A 12,935-nucleotide genomic window follows, 5' to 3' on the forward strand; every position below is an offset into this window, starting at 1 on the left:
ATTTTTCCCCTGTCCTAGAGATTTGTGGAACTTTGAACTTGACAGAGATGATTTAGGATATCTGGCGAAAGAAATTTCTAAGCAGCAACGCACTCAAGAGGTGACTTGAGTGATGTTAAAAGCATTCAGCTTTAAAACGGAGACAGAGCATAAAAGTTTGAAAAATTTGGACCCTGACCATGTGATAGAAAAGAAAATCTCATTTTTTGAGGAGATATTCAAGCTGGCTGTAGAAATTTGCATAACTAACAAGGAGCCAAATGTTAATCCTCAAGACAATGGGGAAAATGTCTCCAGGGCATGTCAGAGGTCTTCACAGCAGCCCCTCCTATCACAGGCCTAGGAGGAAAAAGTGGTTTTGTGGGCCAGGCCCAGGGTCCCCATGCTGTGTGCAGCCTAGGGACTTGGTGCTCTGTGTCCAAGCAGCTCCAGCTGTGGTGGAAAGGGGCTAACATAGAGTTCAGGCCATGGCTTCAGATGGTGCAAACCCCAAGCCTTGGCAGCTTCCACGTGGTGTTGGGCCTGTGGGTGCACAGAAATCAAGAATTGAGGTTAGGGAACCTCCGCCTAGATTTCAGAAGATGTAAGGAAACACCTGGATGCCCAGGCAGAAGTTTGCTGCAGGGGTGGGCCTCTCATACAGAACCTCTGCTAGGACAGTGTGGAAGGGAAATGTGGGGTCAGAGCCCCCACACAGAGTCCCTACTGGGGCACCACCTAGTGGAGCTGTGAGAAGAGGGCCACCGTCCTCCAGACTCCAGAATGGTAGATCCACAGACAGCTTGCACTGTGCACCTGGAAAAGCCGCAGACACTCAATGCCAGCCTGTGAAAGCAGCTGGGAGTGGGGCTATACCCTGCAAAACCACAGGAGCAGAGCTGCCCAAGACCATGGGAACCGACCTCTTGCATCAGTGTGACCTGTATGTGAGACATGGAGTTAAAGGAGATCATTTTGGAGCTTTAAGATTTGACTGCCCCAGTGGATTCCAGACTTGCATGGGCCCTGCAGCCCCTTTATTTTGGCCAATTTCTCCCATCTGGAATGGTTGTATTTACCCAATGTCTGTACCCCAATTGTATCTAGGAAATAACTAGCTTGCTTTTGATTTTATAGGCTCATAGGTGGAAGGGACTTGCCTTGTCTCAGACGAGACTTTGGACTGTGGACTTTTGAGTTAATTCTGAAATAAGTTAAAACTTTGGGGACTGTTAGGAAAGCATGACTGGTTTTGAAATGTGAAAAAATGAGATTTGGCAGGGGCTAGGGGCAGAATGATATGGTTTGGCTCTGTGTCCCCACCCAAATCTCATCTTGAGTTGCACTCCCATAATTCCCATGCCTTGTAGAAGGGACCCGGTGGGAGATAATTGAATCATGAGGGTGGTTCCCTCATAATGTTCTCATGGTAGTGAATAAGTCTCACAAGAGCTGATGGTTTTATCAGGTGTTTCCACTTTTACAGCTTTCTCATTCTCTCTTTGCCTGCTGCCATTCATGTAAGACAGGACGTGCTCCTCCTTGCCTTCCACCATGATTGTGAGGCTTCCCCAGCCACGTAGAACTGTAAGTCCAATTAAACCTCTTTCTTTTGTAAATTGCCCAGACTCAGGTATGTCTTTATCAGCAGGGTGGAAACAGACTAATACATCAACCTTCAATAGGAAGGTGAAAATAGCATGGGATGCCAAAATATCCCTGGCCACAAGAATCAGGGCCCAGAAGATGGGCCATTGACTAAAGAAAGAGATTGACCCCTGGAAAGAACTGTCTAGTGGTGCAAACCTGTGACCAGATCCTTGTGTAATGTGAAGGCTTGTTTGTGACTTTCCACAACTGATTGCAGGGATCTCTTTAATCTCAATCTCTCTCATACTCTGTCTCTCTCCCCCACCCCTACCTCCCCCTATGCATTCCCACCCAGCACCAATGAGATGTGTCCTTGAACCAATAACTACATGTACAGTTTTACAGTGGATAATATGAGATGTGCTGATGGAGAAGGAAAAATGTGAGAGTGTATTGTTTAATAGTAAAATCTCCCCACACTTTACAATTGGCTGTTAAGAATAATAACCAAGGCAATAGTAGAACATATTGCAGAAATTCAATATGTATTTGAATAACAAAGAGGGGATTTTCATTCACTAATTAATTCAGTTAATGAGAGAACTTAAAACTCACCTATTTTCATAGGCCCTGTCCTATGGTGGGACAGGTTCCCTGTTCTCTGATAGCATATCTCACTATTTTTTTTCTGGGACATCTCTACAAATTCATTCCTTTTTGAATAAATCAAATAAGTGCCTCTCTAACATTTAGACCTTCATATGAAGGCCTCCTTATTTAGGCCTCCTTATGAAGGCCTTCCACCTAGGCCTTCGTAAGGAGGAGGGAGGCTTGGAAAAGTACTGTCTGAAGGCTATTTTACTCTGTATTGCCACCAGCCAGCCTAAAATGCTGAGAAACAAATGTTCTCAATCATTTGTATAGTTTGGTAGGCTTATTTTCTCACAGCTGTGTGAGATAAAAACAAGTCACTGATTTTTTCCTGAGTAAACCAAATTCTAATTGGAGAGTCTATATCAGAAAAGAATCTACTTAAATGCACATATTCTTGTTTAGTACTCTTTGACATGCACGAATGAAAGACAATATTCTGTTATTTTGTCTTGCTCTCTCTCCTAGTAACCATGACAGAAAGCTATCAGGGTGTGTGTGAACAACACCCATATAAAATTATGACAATGTATTGCTGAGCAAGGTTCTTTGAGTAAGTCAAGAAATGCAAAAATCAAAGTTCTCATAAGTACATTAACTTTTTGCATAAACATTTCCCACTCTAAACCTTATCATTGCAGGTTCCTGTATCTCATTTCCTGGATATCTAGGGATGATTCTCTGGGCTGAGAACAGGGTATCTTGAAGCACTACAGAAACGGTAGTTGTGCTCTCCTGAAAATACAGAATTTAGAAGGTTAGAAGGAAATAAATCACGTCAAAGCAGCCCCTCTCTGTAGATTACACACATCAGGTCAGAGGGGTTGGACATACGTATCCCAAATGGAAGGAGGCAATTGGGTGCCCACTCCCAGACCATTCCAGTAATGCATCTAGGTGTCTCAAGCTCTTCTATACAGAGAACATACTTGGAGCACCAAACAATAATAAACATCAAAATATCCTTAGCAAGGCAGTAAAATGTGGGAAATTTTATTTCCAGAATTATAATATTCTGTAAAGTTCCTTGGGGATAAGGGAATGAGTCTCTCAAGACTGCTAACTGCCTTCTAAGTGATGGGTCCATTTAACTGCAGGCATTCTGCTTTGCAAGAGCAATGGGCCCATTTGGGACAGGGCTAAATTTGTTTGGGACAATTGAGAGTGTGTGCTATCTGCCACCAGCTGTTTTCTTTCTTTGCCTTTTTCCATGGAGCATCCATCCTCTCCTCTAAATAAATGATGAGCAAATATTTAATAAATACAGGTTTGAAGAACAGCCAGATTATTAGTCTGCAGCCTGGCTGACCCTGGCAGGCCACTAAGTGAAAAATCTTTTTGGTTTACTCTCCTCTATCTCACACTACCACACCTTTCTCTACAGTAGATTCCTGTGGTTCCAGATTTCATAACTGTTCACAGACATCCCCTCCTCTCAATTTGGTAATCTTTGTCCAGATAACCTATGAAAAAAAAAATTAGAAAATCCTATAAGAAGACATAGCATGGCCCAAATCTTTGGTTCCAAGACCCCTGGCTCCCAAAATACTCTGGGTTGATGCCTAAACACCACATTCCATCTCAACAGGAAAATTAGACAGCAGAGTTCACAGCAGAGAATTAAATGCTGGAAATCAGAAGACTCAATTTCTAGTTCTAGTTAATCCACTAAGTGGCTAAGTGACCCTAGTCATCAGGTCAGAGATAGTGTTCACCAAAAACTCATGTGTTCCTCTAACTTCCCCAGCTCCCCTGCAGTTGGGTTGGGATACAGTGACTAGAGTTTGCTGATGAAATGTGAACAGAAGTCATCTGTGTCACCTTCAGAACAAGGCAGTGAGGAGCCAGTGTGCCTCCTCAGTCTGTCTCTTGCCCTCCTCTGTGACCTTGGAGGCCTCATGTTCCAGATGGCATAGCTACAAGATGGAGAAAGACCACTAAGTCGCATCTAATTGTGACGTGAAAAATACCGTTTTATTGTGTTAAGTCACTGATATATTGTGGTTTCTCTGGTGCAGCCAGCATTAAGTCACTAATACAGTCGCTTAGCCTTTCTGTGACCCAGCTTTTTTATCCAGTCCCAATATACTGAACCACATTGAAAGAAGATGAAATGAAACCCCAGAGATAAAATTGCTTCAAAATAATAAGTTATTATTACATAAATGACCTCATCATCTCTTGGGTGCAAGAGCCACTCAATTCAAATGGCTTCTATTAAATGTGAAATATGCTTACCATTGTGAAAGAGTCTCTAATGCCATGGTGATGGGGGCTTTAAGGGGGTCTTCTCTCTTTGTGAACCCACATTTTCCGCAGAGTCTGGCTATGTGGGACACAACAGATATTGCTAAGTAACCAAATGGGGCTACCAGAGGTAAAAACTGGGTCTCCCCAGAGCACACCATCTTTCTGTGACTGGTCACCAAAAAGCTGACCAACAGATTCGGAGCAGTCCTGATGGAGAGTTTCCTTGTCAACCAATGGATGGTGTCATTTTCAAATTGCCCTAAAGAAGCTGCTTGAAAATATATAACCATGAGATTTGGGGTTAGAAGAGTTTTTAGAAGTCATTAAATTGAGTTAAAATATAAAGTAAGTTTTTTTTTTTTTACCGACAGATATAGTTAATTTTATGGATGTATATTTGGCAATTAAAAATTGTATATATTTAAGGTGTGTAGTTTGATAATTTTATATGTATGTAAGCTAATTAACATGCTGTCTCCTCAGATAATTACCATTTTCTTTTTGGGGGAAATGAGGTGCAAGAACACTTGAGATCTATCCTCCTAGCAAATTTCAAGTATACAATAAAGTATTGTTAACTATAGTCCCTTTGTTGTATGTTAGGTCTGAACTTATTCATCCTGCATAACTGAAACTTTTGACCAACATCTCCCCATTTCCTCTTCCCTCAGTCCCTGTGAGTTTGTCTTTCTGTGTCTGGCCTGTTTCATTTTGAATAATGTCCTCCAGGGTCATCCATGTTTTCACAAATGGCAGAATTTTCTTCTTTTGGGGCTAAATAATATTCCATTGTATATATAATACACCACATTTTCTTTAACTTTTCATCCACTGATGGGCATTTAGGTTGTTTACATATCTTGACTATTATGAACAATTCTGAAATGAACATGGGAAAACAGGTATCTCTTTGAAATCCTGATTTCATTTCTTTGGATATACACCCAAAAGTAGGATTGCTGGATCATAACATATTATTGTTTTAACTTTTTGTGGAACCTCCATACTGTTTTTGCATAATGACTGTAACCATTTACAATCCCACCAACTATGTACATGGGTTCCCTTTTCTCAGCATTCTTGCCAACACTGTTATCTCTTCTGTTAACAGCCATTCCAGCAGGTGAGAGGAGTGGTTTTGATATGCATTTTCCCGATGACTAGTGATGCTGAGCATCTTTTCATATATCTGTTGAGCACCTGTATGTCTTGTTTGGAGAAATGTTGATTCAGGTCTTTTGCCCATTTTTCCATCAGGTTTTTGGGGAGTTTTGCTACTGAGTTGCACAAACTCCTCATGTATTTTGAATATTAACCCCTTCTCTAATCTATGGTTTGTAAATATTTTCTCCTACTCTGTTTCACCCTGTTGATTGTTTCCTTTGCTTTGCTGAAGACTTTTAGTTCAGTGCAAATCCCATTTGTCCATTTTTGCTTTCGTTGTCTGTGATTTTAGTGTCAAATCCAAAAAATCATTGCCCAGACCAATATAAAGATTTTTCCCAGTGAAATTTCTTCTAGTAGTCTTATATTTAAGTCTTTAATCCATTTTGAGTTGACTTTTGTATAAGGTGTGAGTTTAAGGTTCCATGTTGTTCTTCTGGGTATGAATATCCAGTTTTCCTAACATCATTTATTAAAGAGACTATTTTCCCCCATTTTATGTTCTTGGCACTATCATTGAAGATCAGTTGGCCATGAATGCATGGTTTTATTTCAGGCTCTATAGTCTGTTCCATTGGTCTATATGTCTGCTTTTATGCCAGTACTGTACTGTTTTGATTACTGTAGCTTGGTAATATATTTTGAAATCAGAAAATGTGAGGCCTCCAGCTTTGTTCTTGCTCAAGTTTGCTTTGGCTATTTGGGGTCTTTAGTGGTTTCATATGAATTATAAGATTGTTTTTCTATTTTTGTAAAAAATTATATAGAAAGTTTAACTCTTCCAATGATGGACTCGTTTTCCTAATAGAAATTCCATTCCATTAGTGCAGCTATTTTATAAATCCCTTCTTTTATTTTACTTAAATAATTATCCTGCATCTTCAATCTACTGTTCAGGTGTTTGATGTTTAGAGCAATACAAATAAGTCTATTTTCTTTGCAACATGACAATTTTTCAGATACTTGAGAATAATTTTAACTCCCTCTTTAGGCTTCTATTCTGCATGTTAAATCTGTTCAATTTATTTTACAAGTTTGCACATTACATTTTATTTTATTTTATTCCCTGAAATTATTTGTGCTGAATCTCTTTCCAAAGTTTTAAGGTGACAAACAAAAGGATAAAGCAGATATACCACTTCAAGGGCTAATGCAGTTGCTGAATTTGAATTTCAAATATGAAACTGAGTTTCCTGGCAGCAAAGACAATAAGGAAAATAGAATGAGCTTACATAGCTCTGGGTACCAGGAAGAGGAAGCACCACGAAAATTATTTCTACTCTCTTTGTCATCCTTGACATCTTTCTCTAAAAGCCTTTAGCTTATCAGTGTCTTTCCTAAACTGCCATAAACAGAAATGAACACAATCCTTCAGATATCATTTGCCCAGAACAAGCTTCTGAAAGTAAATTAAAAGCTATTTCCTCTTTTTTTTTTTTGGCAGGGTCTTACTCTGTCTCCCAGGCTGGAGTGCAGTGGCATGATCTCGGCTCACTGCACCCGCCCCGTCCAGGATTCAAGCAATTCTCCCTCCTCAGCCCCCAAGTATCTGGGACTACAGGCATGCACACCACACCTGGCTAAATTTTGTATTTTTTGGTAGAGACAGGGTTTCCCTATGTTGGCCAGGCTGGTCTCAAACTCCTGACCTTAAGTGATCCACTCGCCTTGGCCTCCCAGAGTGGTGCTGGGATTACAGGCATGAGCCACCGCACCCAGCCCTAACTATTTTTTGTGGACCAAGAATGTACAAGATGCTTAACATATATGATCTGTAATTCTCATAGTAGCCTTGCAAAATAGATATGAATACCTCCATTTCACAAATAAGTAAAACAAGAAATTAAGTAACTTACCCAAAGTCACACAATTATTACAGATTCGGGTCTGTCTGGATTCAGATCTTGTATTCTTTTTATTATTCAATGATGAATTCTCAACCAAAAGGATTATATGATTTCTAAAGGTGTCTCACTAAAAACTACAGGCATGTTGAGTCAGAGGGAAAATATGGTTGAATGTTTTGGATCTGACATTTTCTTAAAAGCCAACACTGGTAACTGTTTTCATCTTCTTCCGGCATCTTAAGGAATCACAGAAACACATGTGAGTCGGGGGTGGTTTTGTTTTGTATACTGCAGCCATTACTCATTTTTTGGGACATACTCAATGCAAACTGGATTTGGATCCACTGGGCTTCGTCAAACACAGGTGCTCATGCATTGATTCAAATTTGGGTTGGCAGAGTAAATATTCAATACAGAGGTTCACATCTCTAAAAGCATATGGAAAGTATATTAAGAACTACAATACATAAGAGGGGAATGGGGAAATCTTCTCCCTATTGACTAGAGGCCTCTCAGATCAAGCCTTTTTTCTCCATTTCCAGGGTCACTGACTCAGGCCAGGCCCTTATTATCTCTCATCTTTAATGCTACAATAGCTTCCCAACTATCTGCTGTGCCTCAGGCCTCTACCCTAATCTATTCCATTTTCCACATCCTCCCCAGGGTTATGTCCTTAAAAATAGTTCTGTCACGTCTTTTTCCTGTTTATAAACCACTGCCAATTTCCATTGCTCAAAAGATCAAATTAAAATCCTGTCACATGGCATACAAAACACTTTACTATCTGGTATTAATTTCTCATTCTAGTCTCATCTCCTTTCCTTTCTCTGTAATACCCCAAGCTCCAGCCCCACTGAACTTCTCAACATTCCACACAATGCCTTTTCACTACTCTGTGTCTTTGCATGAGTTGTTTGCTCTTCCTAGAAATGCTCTCCCGCCTTCCCTCACCTGGAAAACTTCTACTCATTTAAGATTCAGCTTAAAAGTTGCCTCCTCTATTAAGACTTATTTTCCTAGTCAAAATTAGTCACTCCCTCTTCTAGGATCTCATAGTCCTATCTCTAATAAATTATTTATTATTTGTTTTACATTTCTTTATATCGCCACCTGACTCCTTTACAGCAGTAATATATATTGTTCAAACATATACCCTTAAAGTCTATAAGAGAAAGTCTGCAATAAATGTTTGTTGAGTGAATGTCCCCATCGCTGTGGTTAAATTGTATATGCACCACCAGAAGTTGAACAGACTCCAAAACTCAATTCAGATGGCTTCTGTGAATGAAGTTACTCTAGATAAAGGGGTAAGGGATGACAACCATCATTCATTCATAGAAATAACACAAACTCAAAACTACATTTGAGGGTCACCCCAAATATATTAATAGTCATGATGACTCACATATAATGTCAGGAAGAAAAATCTGAATTATGACTTTTATAATAATGCTTATTTGGCTTTTTCTTATGATAAAATTTATATATAATTATTATGATAAAATTAAAGTAGATATGTAGATAAATAAAAACAGAAAAAATCACTCATAATTAAACCATCCAGGCAAAATTACCATTAACATTTTGGTATACCTCTTTTCACACATACAAAAATTTGTATGTGCTTTATCACATAACAATATATCGTGAGTATTTTCCATTTAATTACATTTTATTCTAAACCATGACTATATATCAGCCCGTTTTGTGTGTGCATATACAATAATGAATTTATCTACTTCTATTCTTGGACATAAAGGTTGCTTCCAACTTTTCAGTATTGTTAATAGTGCCAAAAATTATCCCTGTAGCTACCAATACTTCATATCAAAAGATTGTGCTAATTTCCCAGTAACAAGTCAAGTATAAGAGTGCCTGTTTATCTAAAACTCTTGCTAACTGTGAGCATTTAGGCTGTGATCTTTAACTAGAAAAGAGCAAATCTAATCAACTATACGGTATTTTGTATCTAATAAAAATAATTATTTTCAGAATGGGGATGGGGGATAAGGCACCCGTAAACAGGATGGTCAAAGATAAAATCTGGTGATGCATCTGAGCCCATGAACACGAGTATTCTGTTTGTACAGCAGGAACCTTCTGAGGAAGATGAATGCCTCAGGGTCACCATGTTTGATGGTCCTGCCTCTCATGATCATCCACTTTCTCCACCTTTGGTCTCTGCTCACCTGGCTACATGCAGCCTCGGGGAAAAGCATAACCTTCTACCAACAAGAGCCTGATGGTCTTGTTAGGCTAACAACAAGGTAGTTCTCACTATCAGTTGTCACTCTAATCCATGTATCAGTCACATGTCATAATTGTGTTAATGTGAGTCCATCTCCAGAAGACTTATTACCTCTGGCAAGGAATTTTCCGGACCAAAATTAGAGGTAAAACCTTAGATCGTTTCCAAACTTGCTGCCCAACAGTATCACTCAACCAAGGATATTTTGTTTTTTCATTATTTTTTTTTTAATGTTGACTTCCAAGACCTGTCCCTGGAGATTCTAATTTGGGAGGTATGGGATAAGACCTAGGAATATCTATTTTTTAAAGCTCCACAGCTGATTCTGATGTAAGCCAAACACTGAGAACCATGGACCTAGACCGTGATGGCCTAACCAGGGTCCTTATCCTTCAAAGCTGGTCTAAGAGAGTAGCCAGCTTTCTCTAAGTAATAGCTTTTGTTTCTCTCTATGCCATTCTCAAATAGCAACAGGTTAAACCTAGGATAATAACGCCTAACGTGTCTTGTTCTTACCGTGTTCCTCACAATATTTCTGAGTTCTAAGGCTCAGTTTCCTCATCTGTAAAATGCAGTAACAACCTACATGTCAACACTCATGAAACAAAATAACTACTATGACAAGAAATATTATTTTAGTCAGAGCTTTCCTTTTCATCACAACTCTAAGCCTGGCTCTAAGCCTGAAACACAACATAGACAGAAAGTAGTAGCAGTAAGTGAACTTTTTTTTCAGTGGGCCAAACTCAAATGTTGAATTTGCAAAGCAGTTGTATGAGCTGTAGTAACTTTTGGAAAATGTCATCTAAAACTCTTGTTGAAAATGGAGAAAATCTCACCTCTCCAGGACCTTTTCCTTTACTCTGCTTTGTCCCTGTAGGTCTCCTAGGGATTCTGCAAAGGCTGCTGTGGCTGTAACTCCCCGCTGGCTTCTCTAATGGCGAGAGTATGGCAACCTCTCTGAGGGTGGGACTTGGTTGGAGAATCTCCAAACCGGGCCAAAGCCAGCTGGGCTCTGCTGAAAATGAGGAAAGCCCAGTCAAGGCCTAATACCCAGCTACCACTCCAACTCCAAGCCCAAGTGCTCACAGCACCCGAAATGAAGAGAAAATTCAAAATAAATTCCTGCATTTTGTCCTAATCAGAATAGGGGTCCTTATGCCCTTGAAAAGATGAGGAGTTCAGAGATAAAAGGGGGTGCTAGACAGCAATTCGGCAAGTAGAGAAAAGCAATGCATATGACTTTAGTTCTACAGAGTGGACCTATCTTCGATCTACTTTGTTATTATAACTCAAATAACAAAAAGATGGTCTGATCATCTTATGATGGCCATCATTAGGCCTTGTGTTGGGACCCACTGCTCTTGCCTATACGATGGCAAGATCTTTCACATTAGGGTGGAACCAGGACCACTTCATACATTCTAAAAGGCAGGTAGAGGATCCTAGGGACCAACCCAGTGCATACCCATATGCCAAAGAAACCAGAGCACCCAAAGGCTCGAGATGGGGAGAACCAACCTACCATCCTGCACAACATGCTCAGCCCCAGGACCAGACCAGGACTGGAGCAGGCCTGCCACCTGATCTCCTTCAGCTTTGCTCTTACCTCAGGCCTCACTCTGAAAGGTCTTAGCAGCAAAGGAGTTTCTAAGACTAAGAGCTGGGCACTGGAAGGCCCAGCACAAGTTCATGGAAAATACAACTCAAGCCTGAGGGAGAAGCCCTGCCTGCAGAGAACACAGTTATGCTGCATCTCACAACTACCCACCAAGTACTGGCCCTCCTATAATGATCCCATAGCAGTGGGTATCAGAAGGCTGCCTTTTCTTAGGGTCCTGGGTTCCTCCTTTGTCTTCCCACATCAGCCCCAGGAAGCCTGGGAATGCATGGGGATTAGAGTAGAGTCTGAAGAAGGAGAAGGGTGGGGAACCAATACTCAGCTGGGGAGAAACGAACTTTTACAGGTGAGCAAAAAATTGTCTGTGAAATATCTGCTCTCAGTGGGCCAAGGTGAGCATATTGCTGAGCTCTGTCTGTGACTAAGGATGGTTGGAAACATAAAATGCAGATAATTTTGAGTTTGTTTTTCTATTTCAATAAAGAAAAATATATATTTGGACTTTTTTTCTCCCTCTTTCTGGATGGAGCATTAGCTGGCTTCCTCCACAATAAGCCCCCAAATAGAACACATGCGTGAGAGGTGGGAGCATTGAGGACAGCCCAAAGACAAAATTAGAACCAAGTCCTGGGAGACAGCAGTATCCTAGACTTTTCACAAAATCTGCTTTCCAAATCTGGCTCCAATAACACTGCTCTTTTGCAAAACTGGCAACGGTTGCCACTGAGAATCTCAACAGTATATCATACTTGTCAATCTGGGTTCCTTGGCAATGATTCAACCTGTTGTGAACCCGGTATTTGCTTCTCTCCTCACCCCCACATTAGCCATCTCCCCTATATCTCTTTGATTTCTTGTTTACTTCTCTCTTCTCTGTTTGTCTCATTGTTAGGAGGCCACAGCCAAATAACGGGAAAAGAAGGCAAGGCAGATGCTGCTTTTATTTTGTAGCTATTGATTATACGAAACACACCATCTCTGGGAAAAAATGGGGCTAAATAACTGAAATAGGCAATTTGTAGAGACTAACCCTGTGTGGGCAGGGATACATTAGTTGAGCTCTAATGTGCTCAGATCTCATTTCTGTGCTCAGTGATTCTCTTCATCTGGTTTGCTGATAAGTGAATCTCATCTTTCAAGACAGGCTATAAGTGTCAAATTATTTTTCTCTTCTTCTCCTGATAGGATACTTATCAGCAGCCAGCATCCTGTAAGTGAAGGTGACCTCAGATGGGATGAAAAGTTTTCCCTGTCAGTTCCAGCCCTGTAGATGGATCTTCATCCCAGGTGGAACTGGGTGCGAATGAACTTGTTTAGCTCAGCAAATCCAGGAAACTCAGCAGGCAGGAATGCTGCTATGGAAATTAACACAGTATAAGAATCTTAGTAGTGGACAAAGTGCTGTATGGGCACTTATTCATTGACTCAAATAAAAATAAACAGACCCAGAGCCAATCATTAATATACGGATGTCTCTGTCCAATGGCTATTTCTTCCATTCAAGTGAGAGGTGATGTTGAGCACCAATTTTTTACTTCCAGCAAACCTGAGCAAACACTTTTAGATTATGTCAAATTAAATATAT

This window comes from Pan troglodytes, chromosome 1, assembly GCF_028858775.2.
Source record: "Pan troglodytes isolate AG18354 chromosome 1, NHGRI_mPanTro3-v2.0_pri, whole genome shotgun sequence".
Taxonomy (NCBI): Eukaryota; Metazoa; Chordata; class Mammalia; order Primates; family Hominidae; genus Pan; species Pan troglodytes.